Source organism: Dendrobates tinctorius, unplaced genomic scaffold (assembly GCF_039654945.1).
Source record: "Dendrobates tinctorius isolate UK_male_01 unplaced genomic scaffold, ASM3965494v1 ptg000121l, whole genome shotgun sequence".
In the NCBI taxonomy this organism is placed as follows: Eukaryota; Metazoa; Chordata; class Amphibia; order Anura; family Dendrobatidae; genus Dendrobates; species Dendrobates tinctorius.
This window is the reverse complement of record NW_027361789.1, coordinates 6,832,958-6,856,665: the sequence shown is the minus strand read 5'-3', so window position 1 is coordinate 6,856,665 and position 23,708 is coordinate 6,832,958. Positions and strand designations below refer to the sequence as shown.

Here is a 23,708-nt window from a genome sequence, read left to right as displayed (position 1 = left end):
CGGATGGGGAAGAAGCGGGTTTCTTTGAGTCCAGCCGGTCTTTGGAAGGTGGTCTCAGGGCTGCAGAACCTTTCATACAGGCATCTCTGTCTTCTATTACTTGGTCGATCTATCAGTCAGTATGGATTTAACCGTAATACAAAATGTTGGAAAAAGGTACTGTATCAGCCGATCCCAGGTGTTTCCAGTCTAGGGGTAATTGTAAATCTCCATCTATACTTCATTCTTCAGACAAAGACAATCACAGGCTCAGTATGGATTACACAAGAATATAAAAACTTGAAAAAGGGTAATGTTTTACAAGCGTTCAGCTGCATACAGTGTTGGTGTCATTTTAAATCTCCTTATATTTTACCAGAGTAAGACACAAACTCTCACAGGCTCAGTATGGATTACACCAGAATATAAAAATGAGAAAAAGGGAAATGTATTCGAAACATACACCAGTATACAGTGTTGTAGTACTTTGAAATCTTCGTTTATATTTCAGAATGAGTCAGCCAGTCCAGACTCTCCGCTAGAGGAAGGTAGATGGATAAAAGTACAGACGTAAAGTCGAGTGATTTCAGAAGTGTTGGAATTACTAATCATGGGAAAACCTCCCAGGAGAATTCGCAGAGGCAATGCTGACCCTCAATAACTTTAACTGTGGATACAGCTAAAACGCAAATTAGTGAAGAAAGGGTTGCTGTATCGCAGTAGCGTCGATCCCATAACCGTAACTCGTCTCCATCAAATTGTGATCACAGGGAGAGCTGTAGACATGGTCCTCACTGCCTATCAAGATCTGTCTGGTCACTTTGGAGTGCAAAACACAGAAGCTACAGGCCATAGGGGATTCTATTGGATTGCCATGAGAGGAGACATTGAAAAATGGTGGCAGGAATGTCACACGTCTGTGACTATGAAAAATGTGAAAAGGTGATCATAAAGCACCACTGTATCCGATTGGGAGTTGACTTCCATTACAAATGGTAGCCATTGGTAATCTGAGGGTAAAGGCCAGCAGGACAGGACATAGCTACATCTTAACCATCATCGATCAGTACACCATATTTGTAGTGGCCGTCCCTGTGAAGGATTTAACTGGCCAGACTACACAGTGGTGGAGCAGGGAGAGGTAAGTATTGCAAGTGCTGTGTCCCTGAGCAAGCAGGGGGGACCCACTCATGGGCGCCGGTACTGGCACAGGGGCCCTCATAGTACGCCAGTGTGTCTGACGGCGAGTGGGCCCCCCCACCGTTAGAGACACTTTATTGTACTATGAGAAGCCCTGTGCGAGTGCCGTCGCCCAAGGGTGGGGCCATACACCTGTTCAGGGCAACAGCACTTGCCCGGGTGCGGCAGGTGGTGACCCTGGTCCTGGGGTGGGGGGGCAGCCCATTTAGGGAGGTTTAAAAAATGGCATATGTTGGTGTGTAGCCTGGATTTTCAGCTGCTGCAAATGGAGGAATTGGAGAAGTCAGAGGAAGAGGAGGACAAAAGCGAGCCTTTCTTCTGGCAACCTATGTGTTATCAGGGGAGGGTGGGACAAAATCTTTTGAAACCCATGCATGGTTCATTTTAATGAAGGTTAGATCATCAACATTTTGGGTCGACAGACGGTCCTTTTTTCTGTCAAGATTGATCCAGCAGCACTGAAGACTCTTTCAGATAGCACACTACCAGCAGGGCAAGCGAGCTCCTGTAAGGTATATTGTGCCAATTCAGGCCATGTGTCCAGTTTTGAGGCCCAATAATCAAAGGGGAAAGACCTGTGAGGGAGAACCTCGATATGGGAAGAGAAGTAGTTTGTAACCATAGTTGACAACTGCTGTCTCCTGTCATTTGCAATCGATTCTGTATTAGCTGTCAAGTGCGCGGGACTTGAGAAATCAGACCACAACATGGTCAGCAAACCCCTGTCTCCAACGCCAGTTCGGCTGTGAGCCTCACGAACACCTCTTCCATTTTGCCCACTACGGCTCGTGGGAGAACCAGCTGCGCTGCTGCGTGCTGGGGATGCCTCAAACAACTGGTTTACCAGAGTTGGTTGTTTGTTAGCCAATATTAGCTCTAAGTTCTCCTGTGGCATAATGTTGTGTAATTTGCCTTTATAGTGTGGATCGAGGATGCTGGCCAACCAGTAGTCATCATCCCTCATCATTTTGGCAATGCGGGGGTCCCTTTTTAGGATCCGCAAGGCATAGTCACACATGTGGGCCAATGTTCCAGGTGTCAATGCTGCACTGTCAGTGGTGGGTGAAGGAGCACTTTCAGGCAAATCCACATCCCTCCAGTCACGCACAAACCCTGTACCTGACCTTAGCATGCCCACATTTTCTCTAGCCCCCTGAGAAGCATCCTCCTCCCCAAAATAATCATCCCCCTCATCCTCCTCCTCATCTTCCACTTCTTCCTCCACCTCGTCCACACCAGTTCCCTGACCAGACAATGGCTGACTGTCAAGGCTTCCCTTCTCCTCCTGTTGCTCCTCAGCTGCAGACGCCTGATCCTTAATGTGCGTCAAAGTTTGCATGAGCAGACGCATAAGTGGTATGCTCATGCTTATGATGGCGTCGTCTGCGCTTACCAGCCGTGTGCATTCCTCAAAACACTGAAGGACTTTGCAGAGGTCTTTCAGCTTTGACCACTGCAGACCCGACAATTCCATGTCTGCCCTCAAACTGCCTGCCCATGTATCCTCCCACAAATGCATTATGGCCTGCCTCTGTTCGCACAGCCTCTCAACCATGTGCAAGGTGGAGTTCCATCTTATAGCAACATCTATGATTAGGCGGTGCTTGGGGAGGTTGAGTGATTGCTGCAGCTTCTGCATACAACTGGAGTGGACGGTTGAGCGACGGATGTGCAAGCACAGTCTTCGCACCTTATGAAGCAGGGCTGTTAACTCCGGATTATTATTTAGGATGCACTGCACCACTAGGTTTAAGGTGTGAGCCAGGCAAGGTATGTGTGTGAGTTTTGAAAGGCCTATGGCTGCCACAAAATTCCACCCATTATCACTGACTACCTTGCCTGGCTCAAGATGTAGACTGCCCAGCCATGACTCAGTTTGTCGATGCAAGTAGTCGGCCAGTACCTCAGCGGTGTGTCTGCTGTCACCCAAACACATCATCTTCAACACAGCCTGCTGCCGCTTACCACTAGCTGCTCGATAGTGGGACACCTTGTGTGCAACACTGACATGTGGATGGAGTGCTCGTGCGACTGCGCTCTGTCGACGAGCTTTCGCTTCTGGAGGAGGAGGAGGAGGGTCGAATGCCTACAGCCAACTGTTTCCTATACCATGGGCTATGCAGCACTGTTCCACTGCCGCTGTCCCCTGTGGAGCCTGCATCCACCACATTAACCCAGTGCACAGTGATGGACGCGTAGCGGCCATGGCCATGCCTACTGGCCCGTGCATCTGTTGTGAGGTGCACCTTTCCACTCACTGATTGTTTTAATGCATGGACAATGCGGTCTTTAACATGCCGGTGGAGGGCAGGGATGGCTTTTCGAGAAAAGAAGTGCCGACTGGGTAGGTCATAGCATGGGACAGCGTAGGCCATGAGCTCTTGGAAAGCTTCGCCTTCTACCAAACGGAAGAGCATTATCTCTAATGAGATCAGTTTGGTAATGTAGGCGTTCAAAGCCAGTGTACGTGGATGAGAGGATGAGTACTTTCTTGTCCTACTCAGAGTGTCTGGTAGGGTGAGCTAGACTTGAGAGCTGCATATGGGGGAAAGAGCAATGGACATGACGGACTGAGAAGTGGTTGGTGATGGTGAGGGTGTTGGCCTAGATTCAGTGTTTCCTCGCAAAAATATTGTGATTGCCTGACTACTTTGGCCTAGCGACGACACCTCAACATATCTTGATGGTGGTGTGGTTAGCGGTGGCCTTACAGTGGGGGAAGCGATGGAGCGTTGCCGGCTAACTTCAGTCGGAGCAGGTGCACATGTGCTACCTGAGATTTTGTAGTCCGTCCACGCTTGCAAGTGCATGTTGGTTAAATGTCTAAGCATGCAACTGGTATTCAAATTTCTTCGATTTTTCCCTCTGCTAAAGGTCCTTCGGCACTTATTACAGATAACCTTTGCGTCATCAGTAGGATTTTGTTCAAAAAAAGAGCCACACTGCACTCTTCCTACTATGGTACAAATTTTTAGGGCTTGCATGCTGTGCTAATTTGACCGTCTGGCCAAGCGGTCCTGCAACTCTTTTAGTTTTCTTAGCAAGTTTTTTAACAGCTATGGGCCTGCCGGATAACCGCTGCTGCGATGACGATGCCTGCTGCAGATCCTTCTCCTGTTGTGACCTATTGTCACCAGCACCCTCTTCCCCCAATGGATGCCAATCCAGGTCAACAACTGGGTCATCCATGATCTCGTCTTCAATGTCATCTGCACCTGTCTTTGTACCTTCCTCTGTGTCACCATGTAGGGTGGTATATTATGCGGGAAGGGGCACCTGAGTTTCATCAGGGTCTGATTTGGGTTCAGTAGACTGCGAGGGCAATGTAGTGCTGTGGGTGAATGTACCAGCAGAATCATCTAGCAGTGGCTGTGCATCAGTGCACTCCATGTTAGATTCATCTTGGACTGGGGAATTCAGGATTTGACTTGATAACCCAGGAATGGTATGTGAAAAGAGCTCCATAGAGTAATCTGAAGTGTGTGCTGCCGCATCCTTCACTTTTGGTGTGGGTGAAGGACACAAGGAAAGATGTTGTTCCTGACCAGAAGCCTGCACTGACGACTCTGTGCTTGCAGTTTTTGTAACTTCAGAAGAGGAGGCAATGGAGCTGGAGGCTGTTTCGGCAATGTAAGCCAAAACCTGTTCCTGATGCTCCGGCTTTAAAAGCGGTTTACCTACTCAACAAGATATGGCCTTACCAGAACCTTGTCTGATGACAAATGCACATATAGCAGGATGCAGCTGGCCTCCACTAATAGAGGCAAGGGGCAGCTCAGGTGCAAACTACTGATAAAAACAGCCACCCCACACCTTACAAACCATGGTGGGGTTGGCTGCCTAGTAGGAAAAATGCACATAGATAAGGCTTGCATAGGACGTCAGTCACACATATATAAGTGTGATGCATAGTGTCTGGCTTGCAACCTATTAATGACGCCCATAATATTAGCAGGCGGGCTGCTACAGCACTAAATAATGCAACACACAGTGACAGACGCCCCAATAGACCAAGCCACCAAAAAGAGGCCAGACTGCATCCTGCAAAAAATGATGTAAGTGCAAAAAAAAAATTAATGCATACAATGAGTACATTAAATGAGGTATTGGTTAATATTTTTGCCAAAATAGATATATGAGCACTCAGCACGGTGGCTCAGAGGTTAGCGCTGAGTCCTGGGTTCGAATCCCACCAAGGACAACATCTGCAAGGAGTTTGTATGTTCTCCCTGTGTTTGCGAGGCTTTCCTCCGGGCACTCCGGTTTCCTCCCACACTCCAAAGACATACTGATAGGGAATTTAGATTGTGAGCCCTACCGGGGACAGTGATGAAAATGTGTGCAAACTGTAAAGCGCTGCGGAATATGTTAGCGCTATATAAAAATAAAGATTATTATTATTATCAGCAGATCTACAGTGATGTGAACAAGTATTTGCCCCCTTCCTGATTTCCTATTATTTTGCATATTTGTCACACGTAAATGTTTCCTATCACCAAACAAATTTAAATCTTAGACAAATATAGCACAAGTAAACACAAAATGTGATTTTAATTGAAGTTCCTTATTAGCGGTAAAAGAAATCAAAACCTACAGGGCCCTGTGTGAAAAAGTGAGTGCCCCTTATCCTAATAAACTTGCCGCCTAAACCTAATTCTTAGATTGCTTATTTTGATGCTGTCTAATTAAAGCTATGTTGCAATAGACTTTTTTTTCTATCTGCTCTTATCTATTATAGTATACAGCTAGTTTCCATAGAGCCAGGACTCTAGTGCCTGGCTGAAAGTGCACTACTTACATTCCAGGAGAGGGGTTAACAATGAACATCCCAATCAGCTCTCTGGAGCCCTCTGATTTGTAGGTTCACCTCGCTCTCCTCTCTCCCTTTTATCTTCTGAAGAAACACAGCTATAAATCACCAGCCCAGAAGCTTTCATAGCAGGTGTAAAGACAAGGATAACAATGTAGACTGAAAACAAACCACTGATATCTGAATGTGTTGCAGCAGAACTTGTGCTGGGTTTTATGCTTCTACTAATCTTATAGTTCTATTTACCAGAGCTGTCACTCAAGGAGGAGTGCCCGCCTTGCTAGAAAAAAAGGAAGTAAGGAAACTGTAAGGAGACTACATTGCTTTGAACTGCTCAAGACCTAACTTGAGAATACCTCTTTAAGAAGACATCATGACAGTCTTATATATTTTTTGGCTATTTCAGATTTGTCCACCAGTATCGATCTGTGGAGAATCAAGTTGAATTCAAGCGATATATTGGTAAATGCTGCAGCTATATAGTCACTCGATGTGACTGTAAAGAGATTGATCTGTGATATACTGCAATATTAGCACTTTAATAACTGTACTTTTTTAGTTTTTACAGACTGCAAACAGGGAGGGTCAGTATTAAACCACTCATTGTTTGTTGTCCAACTAAAACCAAATTCTTAATTCAAATTGTGTCACTGAACGTGTGGTTCCTGTGTATATGAAGCGCAAGCTTTCTTTTAAAGGGAAATATCCATAATCTCAAAACTTAGACACAACTGTGTGACTATCAAAGTATGCACAAGTATGCTAAAATAGTTTTTAGCCCATGTCATTGCTCTAACAGTTGAATATTAGACGGGTACACATGGCTGACACAAGGAATTTCGGGGCCCCATAATGGCAAAATTTCTGGGCCCATTTTTGACTCCGCCCAGGGTCCACCCAAGCTCCGCCTCCAACACTCGAACCTTCCACAGTCCCACCACCCACTCATAGAAAGACTTCCCATCTGCACCCCTTCCTCACCAATCACACATTATCAGTTCCCATCTGACACCTGGTCACATACATAAACAGCAACTTTTGTTTTGGCTATGTTTTCCTAAAAGATTTTTTTTAAGCCGACACCACGACAAGGTACAATTTTTTGAGCGAGCCCTACTCTACTCTAACCTATTAAATATTTGTTAAAATATCCTATACTCTTTTTAAGGGAATGTATCACATACATTTTTTAAAATGAACAATAATACCACATATATAGAATCACAGAATCGTAGAGTTGGAAGGGACCGCCTGGGCCATCTGGTCCAACACCCTGCTCAAAGCAGGATTCGCTAAATCATCCCAGACAGATGTCTGTCCAGCCTCTGTTTGAAGACATCTATTGAAGGAGAACTCACCACCTCTCATGCAGCCTGTTCCACTCATTGATCACCTTAACTGTCAAAAAGTTTTTTCTAATATCTAAACTGTGTCTCCTCCCATTCAGTTTCATCCCATTGCTTCTAGTCTTTTTCCTTGTGCAAATGAAAATAAATCTGATCCTTCTAAAATGTGACAGCCCTTGAGATATTTGTAGACCATTATTAAGTTTCCTCTCAGTCTTCTCTTTTGCAAGCTAAACTGTTGTGAATGGGTCACCGAGGAGGACAACAAAAAGCCAAGTCCCAGAAAACCAGAGAGGTTGGTAACTATGCAGATTGCAGATCCCTGATCCTATCCACACAACTAGCAGTAGCAGTGGAGCGTTCCTACAATGATCTAGATGCCTCATCACCGCCGGAGGACTACATAAGCCTAAAGCAAGAAAAGGGGAAAACTAACTGCCCCAGAGCAGACCCCAAAGGAATAGACAGCCCCCACACATGTATTGACCGTGAAACAAGATGAAAACACAAACACAGGTAGGAAAATAGGCTGAGCAAATGATGGGGCCCAAACTAACTATAAAAGATAGGAAAGGAAAGACACTGTCTGCAATCTGCCAAAAACCCTACAAAAATAATGTCCAACACTTTTGATAACAAAATTAACCCTGAAGTCACTAGACTTCTCCCACTATATCAGCACTCTGAAATATTCTGAGACAGAGCAAAAAAGAGGCCAAACTAATAAGGGACTAAAAAGCAAATTGGCAAATACAGATAAATAAGAGTGGAAATTCAGCACAGCCCCAGCCGGGGCTGGCTGAACACACAAAAAACTGAATAGACTAACAAAATCAAGTGTGAACATTAGCAAAAAGCACTTAGCTTTGATAAGGCTGGAACAGAGCTGAAAACCAAGACCTGAGAAGCCAGAAGCAATCACCAGCACTGACTTAGGGCGTCGGCTGTCTTAAATCCAGTCTAAGATTCCTGAAGTTCAATCGTCATCCTCATTATCAGGTGGTGGATCACTACTGATTAAATCAGCCTCACCACCTCCTGTTACCACCAGAGGGAGTCTGGAAGTAGAACTCACTACTGGTGGACCAGAGAATGAACTCACAACACTAAACATTCCCAAATCCTGCAACGTTTCCTCATAAGACAGGGTTTGCAGACCGGTCACCATTCTGGTCGCTCTTTTCTGAACTTGCTCCAGTTTGTTCATGTCTTTTTTAAAATGTGGTGCCCAAAACTGGTCACAGGATTCCAGATGAGGTCTGACCAAAGAGGAGTAGAGGGCAATAATGTCTTCACGTGATCTAGACTGTATGCTTCAGTTAATACATCTTAGAATTGCATTTGCATTTTTTGCTGCTGCATCACACTGTTGACTCATATTCAGTCTGTGATCTATTAGTATACCTAAGTCTTTTTCACATGTGCTGTTGCTTAGCCCTATTCCTCCCATTCTGTATATGCTTTTTTCATTTTTATTGCCCAGATGTTGTACTTTGCATTTTTCCCTGTTAAAAACCATTCTGTTAGTTGCTGCCCACTGCTCCAGTTTATTTATATCTTTTTGAATCCTCTCTTCTCTAGTATTAGCTATCCCTCCTAGCTTTGTGTCATCAGCAAATTTAATCAGTTTACCCTCAATTCCTTCATCTAAATCGTTGATAAAGATGTTGAACAATACAGGGCCCAGGACAGAGCCCTGTGGTACCCCACTTGAGACATTCTTCCAACTGAATGTGCAGCCATTTACGACCACTCTTTGGGTCCGATCACTAAGCCAGTTATGAATCCACCTAATAGTTGCCTTGTCCATTCCATACTTAGTCATTTTTTCAATAAGGATTGTGTGAGATACTTTGTCAAATGCTTTGCTGAAGTCAAGATATACTATATCTACAGCATTTCCCTGAACCAATCAGTGACACTGTCATAGAAGGAAATTAAGTTAGTCTGACATGACTTATTAGTTACAAACTCATGCTGACTCCGTTTAATAACTTCATTCTTATCCAGGTACTGACATATACTGTATGCTGTTTAATAATTTGTTCAAAGGTCTTTCCTGGTATAGAAGTCAGACTCACCGTCCTATAGTTGCCTGGGTCCACCTTCTTCCCATTTTTGAAGATAGGAACAACATTTGCTCTTCTCCAGTCTTCTGGGACTGCTCCTGTTCTCCACAAATTTTCAAAGATTATGGAGAGGGGTCCAGAAATTTCTTCTGCTATCTCCTTCAGTACTCTGGGGTGTAATTCATCTGGACCTGAAGACTTGGATTCATTTAGGTTAGCTAAGTGTTTCCTCACTAGGTTTCTGTTTATAGATATCCTGGATTCTTCTATTCCCCTAATAGGACAGTGAAGAATAGTTGATGTTACATTTCCTTTCTGAGAGAAAACAGATGCAAAATAGGAATTTAAAAGTTCGGCCTTCTCAACATCCTGTCTTACCATTTCATCATTTCTATCCTGTAAAAATCCTATAGCATCTTTGACTTTTCTTTTACTTTTGACATATCCCCAAATTCCTTTATTATTGTTTTTGACATCTCTTGCAAGCCTCAATTCATTGTCGGATTTAGATAATCTGATTTGTGCCCTGCAGGTTCTGCAGACAACATTATATTCTTCTTTAGATATGCCTCCCTCTTTCCATTTTATAAACATTTCTTTCTTACTTTTTAGCATGTGCTTAAGTTCTGTGTTCATCCATCCTGGTTTCCTTAAATGCTTCCTATTCTTCCCTCTTTTCGGAATTGTTAACGATTGTGCTTTGAGAATTTCATTTTTCAATATTTCCTGTCCTTCCTGGACATTTTTTTCCTTAAGGATATCCAACCTTTGGATCCCTCCAATTCTCTTTCTGAATCCCTTAAAATCTGCCTTTCTGAAATCTAACCTTGACGTCTGAGTCTTCACAGGTCTTCCTCCTCTAGTTATCCAAAATTCTAAAATAGCATGGTCGCTACCTCCTAGGGTCCCAGCCACTTTTACGTCCTCAACCATTTCCTCCCTGTTTATAAGGATTAGATCCAAGGTAGCAGTTCCCCTTTTTTTCTCCCCTGCCTTTTGGAAGATAAAGTTGTCAGCAAGAGAGGAGAATTTCCTTGACCTGTTTGTGTTGCCTGAGAGAGATTCCCAACAAATGTCTGGATAGTTGAAATCTCCCATGGCAACTATGTCATATTTTTTGGAGAACTTGGCCATTTGATGCATAAAGAGTTCATCCATATCTTCAGCTTGCACAGGTGGTCTGTAGTAAATGCCTACAATGGTGTCCTTTCCATTTTTCTGTCCTTGTATTTTTACCCAGTTTTCACAGAACTCCCTGTCTCTGAAGCTTCAATCTCTGTGCAGATATACGCGTTTCTAACATACAATGAGACACCTCCTCCTCGTTTATCAAGTCTGTTTCTTGAAAATAAGTTGTATCCTTGTAGCCTTGTATTCCAATCATGTGTATTATCCCACCAAGTTTCAGTGATTCCAATGACATCATATTTCTTTTCCTGCGTTAGGAGTTCCAATTCTCCTTGTTTGTTGCCCATGCTTTATGCATTAGTATAGAAACATTTTAGTTTGTGATTGGTTTCTCTTTCTCTAATATTTTTATTATTTAGATTTTTTTTGTCTTTGTTCTTTCCTCCCACTTCTAATAGCAGCGTTCTCAATAGTATTTGTCAGGTGTATGGCTTTTTCTGGCCTTTTGCTTCCCTTCCCACATTGTTCTAGTTTAAAGCTCTCCTGATGAGTGTAGCAAGGCGACTTCCAAATACATGTTTTCCAGTCTTTGTAAGGTGCACCCCATCTCTAGCAAATAGTCTATCGTAAAGGTAATTCACTCCGTGATCCAGAAATCCAAATCCTTGCTCAGGGCACCATCGACGTAGCCAGTTGTTCACCTGCAGAATCTTATTCCACCTCCTTGTTCCATGGCCATCCACTGGGAGGATGGAAGAGAAGACCACCTGTGCTCCCAGTTCTTTCACTTTCTTAAACAATATTTTTATTGAAAAGATTTTCCATAACAAAATATAAACATACATCTATATAGTTCTTTCACTTTCTTTCCTAAGTTTTCAAAGTCACTGCAGATGGTTTCCAGGTAATTTCTTGCTGTGTCATTTGTCCCCACATGTATTAGCAGGAATGGGTAGTCATCAGTAGGTCTGAAGATTCCTGCTATCCTGTCAGACACATGTTTAATTTTTGCATCTGGAAGACAGCACATTTCTCTTGAGGTCATATCCGGTCTGCAGATAGCGGCCTCTGTTCCTCTCCCCCATGACCACCACTCTCTGTTTCTTCTTCACAACATTTTTCTTTCTCCATCCAGGAGGATTCTGAAGATGTACAAGGTTGCTGTTTGTGGGCAAAGTCTTATCCTGATGTATTTCTTCATCGTTCTCCTGCGTAAAAGCCTGGTACTGGTTCCTTAGCACTATGGGCGCTGACTGCCTCCCGATCCTCCTGCTTCTCTGGGTCACATGTTTCCATACCTCTGTTTCTTCAGGTGCACTTCAAATTCCTTCTCTTTCTGCAACATGAAGAGATAATTCTGCTCTGTCTAAGAACTCTTCACCTTCCTTAATGATCTTCAATATAGCTAACCTCTCTTCGAGATTTTGCAACTTTCATTTGTGGCATGTGAAGTTTGGCTTTTCCACTGGTAAGTCTGTGAACATGAAGCAAGAAATGCAGCTCACCAAATGGCTCCTGGACTCTTCCATATTGTTATTGTTAAAGAGATTTCAAACCGATGAAAAATGAGCCAAAATTATCGGCGCACGGTTTACCGATTTCCTCTTTTCATCTGCAACAAAATCCAGTGATCATTGAGCTCAAGGAGACTCTTCACTTATCCCAGAAGGCACTGGGAATATGCAAATTCTCTCCTCAGGACTCTTCCCCTGGTTTTTTACAAGGGACAAATACGGCCACACCATAACCAGACCACATATTACCACCACATAGTTACCAAATAATACCACATACAAGGGACAAATACTGCCACACCATGGCCAGACCAAATATTACCACCACAAAGTTACCGAATAATGCCACATACAAGGGACAAATACTATCACACCATGGCCACACCAAATATTACCACCACAAAGTTACCCGATAATATCACATACAAGTAACAAATACCACCACACTATGGCCAGACCAAATATTACCACCACATAGTTGCTGAATAATACCACATACAAGGGACAAATACAACCACATCATGGCCAGACCACATATTACCACCACATACTGTAGTTACCGAATAATACCACATACAAGGGACAAATATGGCCACACCATGGCCGAACCACATATTACTACTCCATAGTGACCAATAATACCACATACAATGTACAAATACTGCCACACCATGTTCAGACCACATATTACAACCCCATAGTAATTGAATACTACAATACTGATCATTAATTAAAAAACACAATACAAATTTTACCATAAGTGCCATTATACACAGGAGCTCTGTATATAGTATCACTGCGCAAATAATACAGTGATCATCGGTGACATTATACACAGGAGCTCTGTATATAGTGTCAGTGCACAGATAATACAGTGATCAACGGTGACATTATACACAGGACCTCTGTATATAGTATAAAGTGTATAGTGTCAGTGTACAGATAACACATTGACTCACCAGTGACATCTCTAGTTGAAGTCCTTCATCTTCATCCAGCACACACCGAAGTCACTTCTTCCAGCCAGCACTTGTCTCTGCAGAAAATAACACAGTTATGCAGAGCACATTCCCCAATTTTCCCCCAACTACTACACTATGCCAGATGAAGAAAAAAAAGTGACCGTGTTGCCATGCACAGTAACAGGGCCTCTCCTACCCCCACAATGAAAGCAGTATCCTCAAAAATAATAGCCTTTAGTTACCTCCTATTATAATAATATCCCAGATTCTGCACCCCACGTAGCCTCCCATTCTGGATCTCATGTGACCTCCCATTCTGCCCCATGTTTCTCCATGTTGCCCACATGTCCCTCCATATTACCCCTTAGCTATCCATAGTAGTATAATGCACCCCATAGTCATATATAGTAAAATAATGCACCCCATAGTCATCCATAGTAGCATAATGCACCCCGTAGTCATCAATAATAGTATAATGTACCCCATAGTCATACATAGTAGTATAATGCAGCGTCATAGTCATACATAACATATAATGCACCCTCATAGTTATATATACTAGTATAAAGCACCTACATAGTCATATACTGTATAATAGCATAATACACCCCATAGTCATATATAGCAGTATAATGCACCTCCATAGTAGTATAATGCAGCCCCATAGTTGTATAATGCATCACCATAGAAGTATAATGCACCTCTATAGTAGTATAATGCAACCCCATAGTAGTATAATGCACCTTAATAGTAGTATAATGCAGTCGTGTAGTAGTATAATGCACCCCCATAGCAGTATAATGCACCTTCATAGTAGTATAATGCACCCACATAGTAGTATAATGCACCCCATTAGCAGTATAATGTAACTCCATATTAGCAAAAATACATCCCCATAGCAGTATAATGTATCTCCATAGTAGTTTAATGCACCCCATAGTATAGTGCAGCCCCATGGCATTATAATGCACCCCTACAGTAGTATATTGCACCCCCATAGTAGTATAAGCACCCCCCATAGCTGTATAATGCAGCCCCAAAGTAGTATAATGCACCCCATAGTAATAAAATGCACCTCCATAGCAGTAGTATAATGCATCTCCATAGTAGTATAATCCACCCCCATAGAAGTATCATGCATGCCCATAGCAGAATAACGCACTCTATAGTAGTATAATGCACCCTCACAGTGGTATAATGCATCCCAATAGTAGTATAAAGCAACCCCCATAGCAGTATATTGCAACCCGAGTCATAGTATAATGTTCTTCCATAGAAGTGTCATGCACCCCCATAGTAGTATAATGCACCCCACAGTAATATAATGCACCCCCATAAAAGTATAATGCACCCCATAGCAGTATACTGCATCCTCACAGTAGTATAATGCACCCCCATAGCAGTATATTGCACCCCCATAGCAGTATAATGCAGCCTCACAGTAGTATAATGCACCCCCATAGTAGCATAATGCACCCTCACAGTAGTATAATGCACCCCTATAGCAGTATATTGCACCCCCATAGCAATATAATGCATCCTCACAGTAGTATAATGCAACCCCATAGTAGTATAATGCACTCTCACAGTAGTATAATGCACCCCCGTAGTATAATGCACCCCCATAGTAGTATAATGCACCCCCATAGTGTAACAAGGGTAACCGGGGGAGGGGTAGTAGTGGCTGAGTTATTTAAAGATACAGTACATAGTCAGAGTCCACTGAGAAAATTGTCAGTGATCATCTCCCCCGGGCCCTTGTACTTAGACAGACGGGACCAGCACAGCTTTTCCCCACAGGTTACCTTCTCTTCCTCTGGTCACAGGAGTCCAGGCAAATAAGAGTCTGGAAGGAAGCCATTGTCCATCGGGAAATAACATTTAATGAACAGGGATGGTATATAATAAGAAAGAGTACAACACTGGATTTACTGATCTCTCCCTGCACTCTCCACAGCCGCACCCACAGCAGCTGCAGCAGCTGAAGATTTACAGTAGTCCACGTGCTGGGATAACCCCTTCAGAAGCGGGGGCCCTTCTAGAATCCTGGGGCCCGTGTTGCAGTCTTTAGTCCTTAATCTTCAATCCTTAGTCCTCAGTCCTTAGCCCCGGGAAACAGACCTCTCCCGTCCAGGGGGTCTGGCAGTGTCCCGTCTGCAATACACGTCTGCCCTGGTCAACGTATCCGGACAGTTCTGAGAAAGCAGTAGCTTCTTTTTTCCTTGTGGATGCAGGTCCAGATCCCTTATTTAATTACTTCTGTCCCTAACTAGACAGGCATTAAAGGGGAAACATACACATTACAATACAGTCCATTACAAGGCATAACACATACAGCTCTGGAAAATATTAAGAGACCACCACATCAAAACCCTTTCATGGGCAGCCCATTCTCCAGACCTGAACCCTATTGAAAACCTCTGGAATTTAATCAAGAGGGTGATGGATAATCACAAGCCATCAAACAAAGACGAACTGCTTAAATTTTTGCGCCAGAAGCAGTGTGAAAAACTGGTGGCAAGCATGCCAAGACGCATGAAAGCTGTTTTTAAAAATCATGGTTATTCAGCAAAATATTGATTTCACAACTCATCCTGAATTTTTTTTAATTTTTAGAAAAAAAATGCAAAATTTATTGCTTGGAAATTCGGAGACTTGTTGTCAGATGTTTATAGACTAAAAGAACAATTTACATTTTACTCAAAAATATACCTATAAAGAGAAAAATCAGACAAACTGAACATTTGAAAGTGGTCTCTTAATTTTTGCTAGAGCTGTATATGAAACATTACATGTACATAAAAGTGCACGGGGGGTCACACTGAGAAGAGGGAGCAACTGATGGGACCTTGTACCCCCTTACAATAGTTGTATAATGCACCCCCATAGCAGTATAATGCACCACATAGTAGTATAATGCAAACCCATAGTAGCACAAAGAACCTCCATAGTAGTAAATTGCAACCACATAGTAGCATAATGCACCTCCACAGCAGTATAATGCACCCTCACAGCAGTATAATGCACCCCCATAGTATAATGCAGCCCTACAGTAGTATAATACACCCCAATAATAGTATCATGCATCCCCATAGCAGTATAATGCACGCAACATTAGTATAATGCACCCCCATCGTATAATGCAACCTCACAGTAATAAAATGCACCCCATAGCTGTATAATGCACCCATATAGTAGTATAATGCAGCCCCATAGTAGTATAATGCATCCTCATAGTAGCATAATGCACCCCATAGCAGTATACTACACCCCATAGTAGTATAATGCACCCTCATAGTAGTATAATACACCCCCATAGTAGTATAATGCACCCTGACAGTAGTAAAAAGCACCCCCATAGTAGTGCAATGCACCCCTATAGTAGTATAATGCTCCCCCAAAATAGTATAATGCTCCCCCAAAGCAGTATAATGAACCCTCAAAGTAGTATAATGCACCTCCATAGTAGTATAATGCACCCCCATAGTAGTATAGTGCGCCATGTAGTAATATAATGCACTCTCACATTAGCATAATGCACCCCCACAGTAGTATAATGCACCCCCCATAGCAGTATAACGCACACCATAGTAGTATAACGCACCCCCATAGCAGTATAATGCACCTTCACAGTAGTATAATGCACCCCCATTGTAGTATAATGTACCCCATAGTAGTATAATGCACCCCCATAGCAGTATAATGTAGCAGTATAATCTGAGGACGGGCCCCATAGGACAGTAAGGACAGTAATGCCCTGAGGGTGGCCCTGCGCATACACATACCACCTGAATACAGCGGTCAGCTGCCTGTGCTTCCTTGTGGGAATTGATAATTACCTAGATTTTTTGTTCTCTTACTATATTGTAAAAGCACATGGCTATGTTTTTTTTTCCTGTTTCTCACCATTAGGCCGGGGTCACACTTGCAAGTGTGATGCGAGAAACTCGCGCGAGTCTCTCCCGTCAATACCCGGCACTGCTCTGTTCTGAACCGCCGGTGACAATGCCAGGTATTTAGGTGAGTTTCTCGCATCGCACTCACAAATGTGACCCTGGCCTTAAATTAATAGTTCTCTTTATTTTTTGGAATAAATATTTTAATTATCTACTTTAAATATCGTACACCCCATGACCATTGGCGCCACATGATCATTTCTAGTTATGAACCTACTTGAAGCATCTTCACAATCTAGCATTTTAAGATTGGTAGAAGAGGGAGGATCATCAATGTTTTAACAAAAAAAAGATTAAAAATGATAAAAGCAGCACGGTGGCTCAGTGGTTAGCGCTGCAGCGCTGGAGTCCTGGGTTCGAATCCCACCAAGGACAACATCTGCAAGGAGTTTGTATGTTCTCCCCGTGTTTGCGTGGGTTTCCTCCGGGCACTCCGGTTTCCTCCCACATTCTAAAGACATACTGATAGGGAATTTAGATTGTGAGCCCCATCGGGGACAGTGATGAATGTCCATGTGTGTAAACTGTAAAGCGCTGCGGAATATGTTAGCGCTATATAAAAATAAAGATTATTATTATTATAAAAAACAATAAAAGTTTAACAACTTTTTATTTAGGGTTAAACATTTTTTTGTTAACGGTGGGAGAATATTAAAGCAAAAACATCTCCCCATTCCCTGAAACAGATAAAAAAGTGAAAGAAGGAACAGTTATCCAAATTTTACTTTTTGTCTTCTTTCAATATTCCATTACGGCAATGGTATACCAAATAACTATTCTGTTATCTGTTGCTAAATTTTACACAGTGTTCCTACCTCCTGGCAGTAGTTTTTATAAGGTCATTTTTGGCTAGGGAAAATTCAACTGATTTATCCAAAAAATTTGTAAATAAATTCCTACAGTAAATAGAGACATTTATCTGTGCAGATCTACTTTGCCACACCTGTTAAATTGTCAAATTGGAGACACATGTATGCATACTGGTATTACAGACATATTTCAGTTGAGTTATCATTTTTGTGTATCACGTAAACCCTTTCCAGTGCTTAGCATAACTGGTTGATGTCATTTTCTATCAGTCTTGACTAAGTTTGTCAACAAAGTTTAGAAATTAATAAAACATTTTTTTTTGTATCCAAAATGTATGCTAAATCCAAACTTGCCACAGGCAATGGGCAAGGTAGGTTAAAGAAAAAAAAAATCTAATATCATGGATAAAAATGTCTTCGCCACTAGCAGCAGCACAACTGACACTGCTGGCAACATAACAAATACAAGTCACATTTCCTCCACATTTTCCCTTGGGCAAGTCTATTAGTGGGGAGGAAGCAGAGGGCATAGTAAAGTATATGTCCTATTGTCCTATTACTCATTTCAATCACTACTTGATGATGTAGCCACTGACAGCGACACCATGAACTGGAGTCAGTATTCTGCTAAATTCACCTCCTACGCCATCATAACACTTAATGTTGTACGTAGTTGAACTTCCAATCCATCAAAGACACCTATTTTGATTCTACGTCATATTCTTTTACCCCACGGCAACCTGATGACTAAGAAACATAATACACCAGAAAAACTTCTTCCAGTTGATATTTTTTGAAAGCAATGAATAGTCAATTATTGTTATCAGAAGACAGGGTCCTGGAGGAGATGGAGAGCACCATTCTAATGCCCAGCTGTGTTGCAGGTTCTGATACCAGTGGTGGTATGAGCACTAAGAATCAAGGCAAATATTGGGGTGAGAATCAGGTGGGGTGCAAGAGTGCTGTTTATTTCACACATGGAGGCATTTGTTGGCTGAAACTGGGATGCTGATGAAGATGATGATTCTGTGGTGGACCAAACCTGGTTATTAATTAGGATTGAAGAGGAGAAGTTGAGGTAATCAGAGGAAGAGGTTGCTGACATTGGTGATATACATTGCATGCAATGTTCATCAAAAAGATCCTTTGGGCCAAATTAGCTTTTTATTCTGTCGGAAGGAACGCATATTCCATGTGTTGTCCAAATCCTAAAATTAATAAAGCAACATTTCTTTCCAAAGAAGAAAAAAAGGGTTTTCAGAGCACTATCAAAACCTGGCTGCCAGAGCGCCACCTGGTTTGCGACATTGTAATCTGTTGGAATTCAATACTGCAGCTTTTGTACAAACAACATAAAGCAGTGACAGACTACATCCTAAAGTTGCAAAATTGGAGCATGGTTACTTTAAGATCTGACTTTGACAGTTAATGAAAGATGCATGTCCCCTACTGAAGCCCTTTGAAAAGATGACAAAATTTGTCAATAGGGATGTGTGGAATCAACTATACATTCCAGCTAATATTTATCTTACAAAAAACACTCACTAGTATGCAAGAAGTAATGGAGAACACCAATTTGCACTCGGTCAACATCACCCTGTGTCAGTTAGGGACCCTCAAGCTCCATGTCAAATACTGTAAGATTTGAAAGAGGGCGATAATCATTAGCAAGTAAATGTGAGGGGAACATAGACTTGGCACAGTCAGGGAACAAGACAGACAGTCAGAGTTAAAATGAGGATGATGATGCTGGCCATGACAACCTACTGTCACAGCAGTTTTTTGGCAATGAAACCACTGGGCCCTCAGTTGTACTGAGAAGCATGGCAAGCTGTGTAGCAAAGCACAGAAACACGGGATCCAGTGATGGACCGGAGGCAGAGCAAGGGTGGACAGGTTTATATACAGGGGAATACTCCATGCAGGGAGGTAAAGAGTTAAACAGTTTGAATGGCAAAGTGAAGTACAACGGTACAAATAACGACACTTCGGTAGCAAGCGTATCAGGAAGTCCTAACACTGCAGCTCCTGCTGCAAACTCAATAGCGCCAGCAATGGCGGGCGCAGTGCCTTTTCTAGAATGGAACTGTAGTCGCTGGTCCGTCTTCTGGCAGCAGTGGTCGGTCTCTGGTCAAGTAGTGTACAGCACCTGGTTCTCTCTGGAGGTCACTGGACATACACTACACATCCCGTTCTCCCTGATCCCTGCTGTTGGCGGCGGGCTACGCTGATCTACTTAGTGCTGGTGCTCCCGGCCACAGCACTACTCTCGGTTGCTTCTGCAACACCCGACTCGGCTCTGTGTACACGGCTCTGCTCTGCATGGCTTTCTCTATCTGGATTACTGCTGGGCACACTGTTTCCCTCAGCACAGCAGTCCCTGCCCTTCTGGTCAACTTCAAACCGCCCTGTCGCAGTGCTGGTACTCTGTGTCGGGCTGGGGAGCGGAGCACACTGCTCACCTGACTGCAAACTGCTCTGCCCAGGTGCACTTTTTTTCTCCTCTTCCGCACCTCCTCTGACAGCAGGAAGCCCCTCCTCTCTAGAGCTTCCCCCAGGCAACAGGGGAAAGTCTGTCTTACTCAGGCTTCCTCCTGGGAACAATGGATGCAGCCTTTCTAGTTCCAAACCCAGCACACAGGTACCCTCTGCCTTGACACCCCCCTACATTACCCCTCTCTTGCCATTCCACGGGAGAGAACTCTTTATACTCCATTATGCTCTTCTGAGGGCCGATAGATGCCCATAATTTTCGCAACCACTCCTGCCTTCCTGGCTCCATCTTCTGCCAATAAGGCTCATTACAAGTTCTCCAAATTTTGGGTAGTGGCAGAGAACAGGAGTTCATGTGGGTTCCATGGAGCAGCAATCTTCTGAGTCCACATATGGCGGGTCAGGATATTCTCCCTCTTCATTATCCATAGCTGCCAGAGGCAATGTCTCAAGACCCAAGACCTTCTTCCTCTTCACAGTCTACTAATTCTGGTGGTGGTACCTCAGGGGCATCTTGCAATTCTTCCAATGGATCAGGGTCCCTTGAGCTGGCGGGCGGCAAACTTTCCACTTCAGAGGATGAGATTAGTGTCTCTTCCTTCTCATAAACGGGAATTGTAGGAGCGGGCATCTCGGGAGCACTTGTCATCTTTTCTTCTCTGTCAGTAGTTTGTGGTGGGCAAGGTAGTGTTTTACTCCGGTGGACCACTCGGGCAGACATCCCTTCCTCTCCTTCAGGTAGAATCTCACAGATGGGATCTTCGAATCCAGGTTGGAGTTTCACCAGACTCGCCTTCATGCGCCTGGAGAGCACAGACATCTCACCGTGGACAGTCGACACCTTCTCCATCTCTTCTCGGCATCCGGCATCGTGGCTCTGTCTGGCTCTAGGTGCAGCTCCTCTCCTCTCGCCATACCATTTGTTCTCACCAATTATCAGTACCTTCGGACAGGTGAATAAATCTTCGCTGTCGACTGTCTTGGGTCGAGCAACTTCTGGACAGGTGTCCCAGTTGTCCACACGTCCAGGACTTTCTTCTGTGCCTCTCTGGTGGGCGCTTCAGTCTGGATCGTTGGCCTCTGCGGGAAGCTTATCCCATCTGCGATCGTTCTTCACTCCATGACCTGGAAGCAAATATAGGGGAACTGCTGGAGTACTTCTGATGCTCCGCACCACTCCTCTAACTTCCTTTATTTTTTTCTCCGAGTTACCTTGGGGTATGATGCTGAGCTCCAAGACAGCAACAAGGGTTTTCTCCAGGCCTTCGATTTCTTCCCAAATTTTTCCAATTCCTTGTTGTAATTCGTGGGACCACTTTGGCTCTTCCTTGTTCGGGGTGGGTACTCTGCAACACCGGACCATCCCTGTCAAGGCTGCAATCCCCTGCTCCTGCTTGCGTATATGCGCTTCACTCTCCACTTCAGCAAACGTCATGCGCAGGTTTGTCCGCAAGCGCTCCCGCAAAGTCTGCTTTACAGCACGTCTCACAAGCCTGTCACCAATTAGTCTCGCAGCACTAGGTCAGGGGGTCCTACGCCTGCGCCGTCTTTCTTAATAATGGCAGTGTGGATTTCCTGTAGCACGTTCATATACTGCATCACAGTCTCCCCTCTTTGAATACGCCTAAATAAATGCATGCATAACTCCCCTACATCTGTGGGGTCACCATGCGTCTCCACTAGTATCTGTAACACCTTGTCAAAAGTGTCTCGCTCATGGGGAGGTCGGAGCATGACGGAATCCCTTGCTTCTATGGCCATCAAGGAAATCTCCGCATCTAACGCAGGGGTCATGGGGTACATCCTCATCATCCCCCTGATCCACTCAGTCCTGCTCCACAACATGGTGTTACTTCCAGTAAACTTTGGGAGGTTGCTCCTTACTAGGGATGAGCGATATTTGCCGATATCGTATCGAAATTCCAATTTCCGATATTGAAAAAATATCGGATATCAGAATTTCCGATTTCCGATATCAATGCAAGTCAATGGGAGAAAAAAATCGGAATTACAAAATGACCACTACAGTGCTATATAATGGATAAAATGGAGGGGAAACACCTCAGGATAATGGGGAAGGAATTTGCAGAGGCAGAGGAGCAAAAAAAAATCGCTAGAAAAATGCACAGAGCGAAAGCTGTAGCAGGAAAACTGGTTGCCATCTTCTTAACAGCGGTGTTTTTTCCTTGGGTTAGGATTAGTTGGGGTAGGGTTAGGGTTTATGGTTAGTAGGGTAAGGGTTAGGGTAACGTTAGGGGTTTGGGATAGTTAGGGTTAGTGATTTTACATTATTAAATTAAAACTGCCGGTGGAGGTGTCAATATGCCCTTTGACTGACATGTGTCCGCGTTCAGCTCACCTTGCTTTGCAGGGAGTTTCCAGGAGCACCACGTGGAGGAACGGATACACTCCCTTTAAACCATGCTTAGTCTTCTTCTGCTGATTATATTACTGTTATTCAGTAATTCTGCATATTGATATTCTGCTTTTGGTTCATGTACATCTGCTCCTACTGCTTCCTAAACCTCTGTCTATGGTTATCCTGCTATTGGCTGGTCGCAGAATGTTCCAAACCCAGAGGAAATACGCAGAAGTAACAGTAGGCACAGGAACTTGAGAGAACCAGCTGGTGAGTCTGGAACCCGTATAGGCAGCAGAAATCAGCATAAGAGTCAATGGAGCTAACGGGCACCAGCTGACGTTACCGGAGGCCGATAACTAAGCAGGAGGTAACCTGTGCCAGAATGCACTACCAAGGACCAGCAGACATTACTGGAACTCGGATACCACAAAGGAGGGACCTAAGCCATTGACTCTACTGAGAACCAGCTGACGTTACTGGAACCCAGATAAGCAGCAGAAGGTAAAAGTGCCAGTGGCTGTACTGGACAACAGCTGACATTATAGTAGCCCGGATACCACAAAGTAGTAGTGACATAAGCCAAAAGCACTGCCAAGAAGCCCAAAAAACCCCCACAAAGACGCAAGTTCAAGAGCAAAAAGACAGGAGTCCGGGGACATCTCCATCTGTCTTCTTGTCTGGGGTCTTCTGCATCTGTCTTCCTGTCTTGGGTCTTCTGCATCTGTTTTCCTGTCTTGGGTCTTCTACCGGAGTAATGTCTTCTCGGCAGAAGGTGCAAGAGCCACATTTGCTCCCGCAACCCGGACACAGTCTTCTTTACTCCGCAGTCGCAGCAGGGGAGGAGGAGGGCCTACTAGCACTGTCGAGACCAGCCTTGAGTGCCGGTCCCGGAGTCCACATAGGGGGCTCCTACACTGCCGACACCACGGATAACAGCAAACTGAGCCGGAATGATGTACGGCGGGGGCGTGGAACAGTGCGGCGGACACAACCGTGTAACGGCGAGCGTTGTCGAAACACGGTTTGGAGCAGGAGGTACCCATGCCCTTGGGCACTCCCGAGAACCAGCTGGCGATGCTG

At 43.9% G+C, this 23,708-nt stretch overlaps 1 long non-coding RNA gene across 1 annotated transcript in view; it reads right to left on the bottom strand.

Moving 5' to 3' along the window:
- Nucleotides 1–15,060: 15,060 nt before the first annotated feature.
- Nucleotides 15,061–23,708, bottom strand: part of LOC141046840 (uncharacterized) — a 160,003-nt gene continuing 151,355 nt past the window's right edge. Inside the window, exon 3 of the long non-coding RNA XR_012219676.1 lies at nucleotides 15,061–15,277. This is a non-coding gene — a long non-coding RNA (uncharacterized lncRNA). The remainder of the gene's footprint in view (nucleotides 15,278–23,708) is intronic.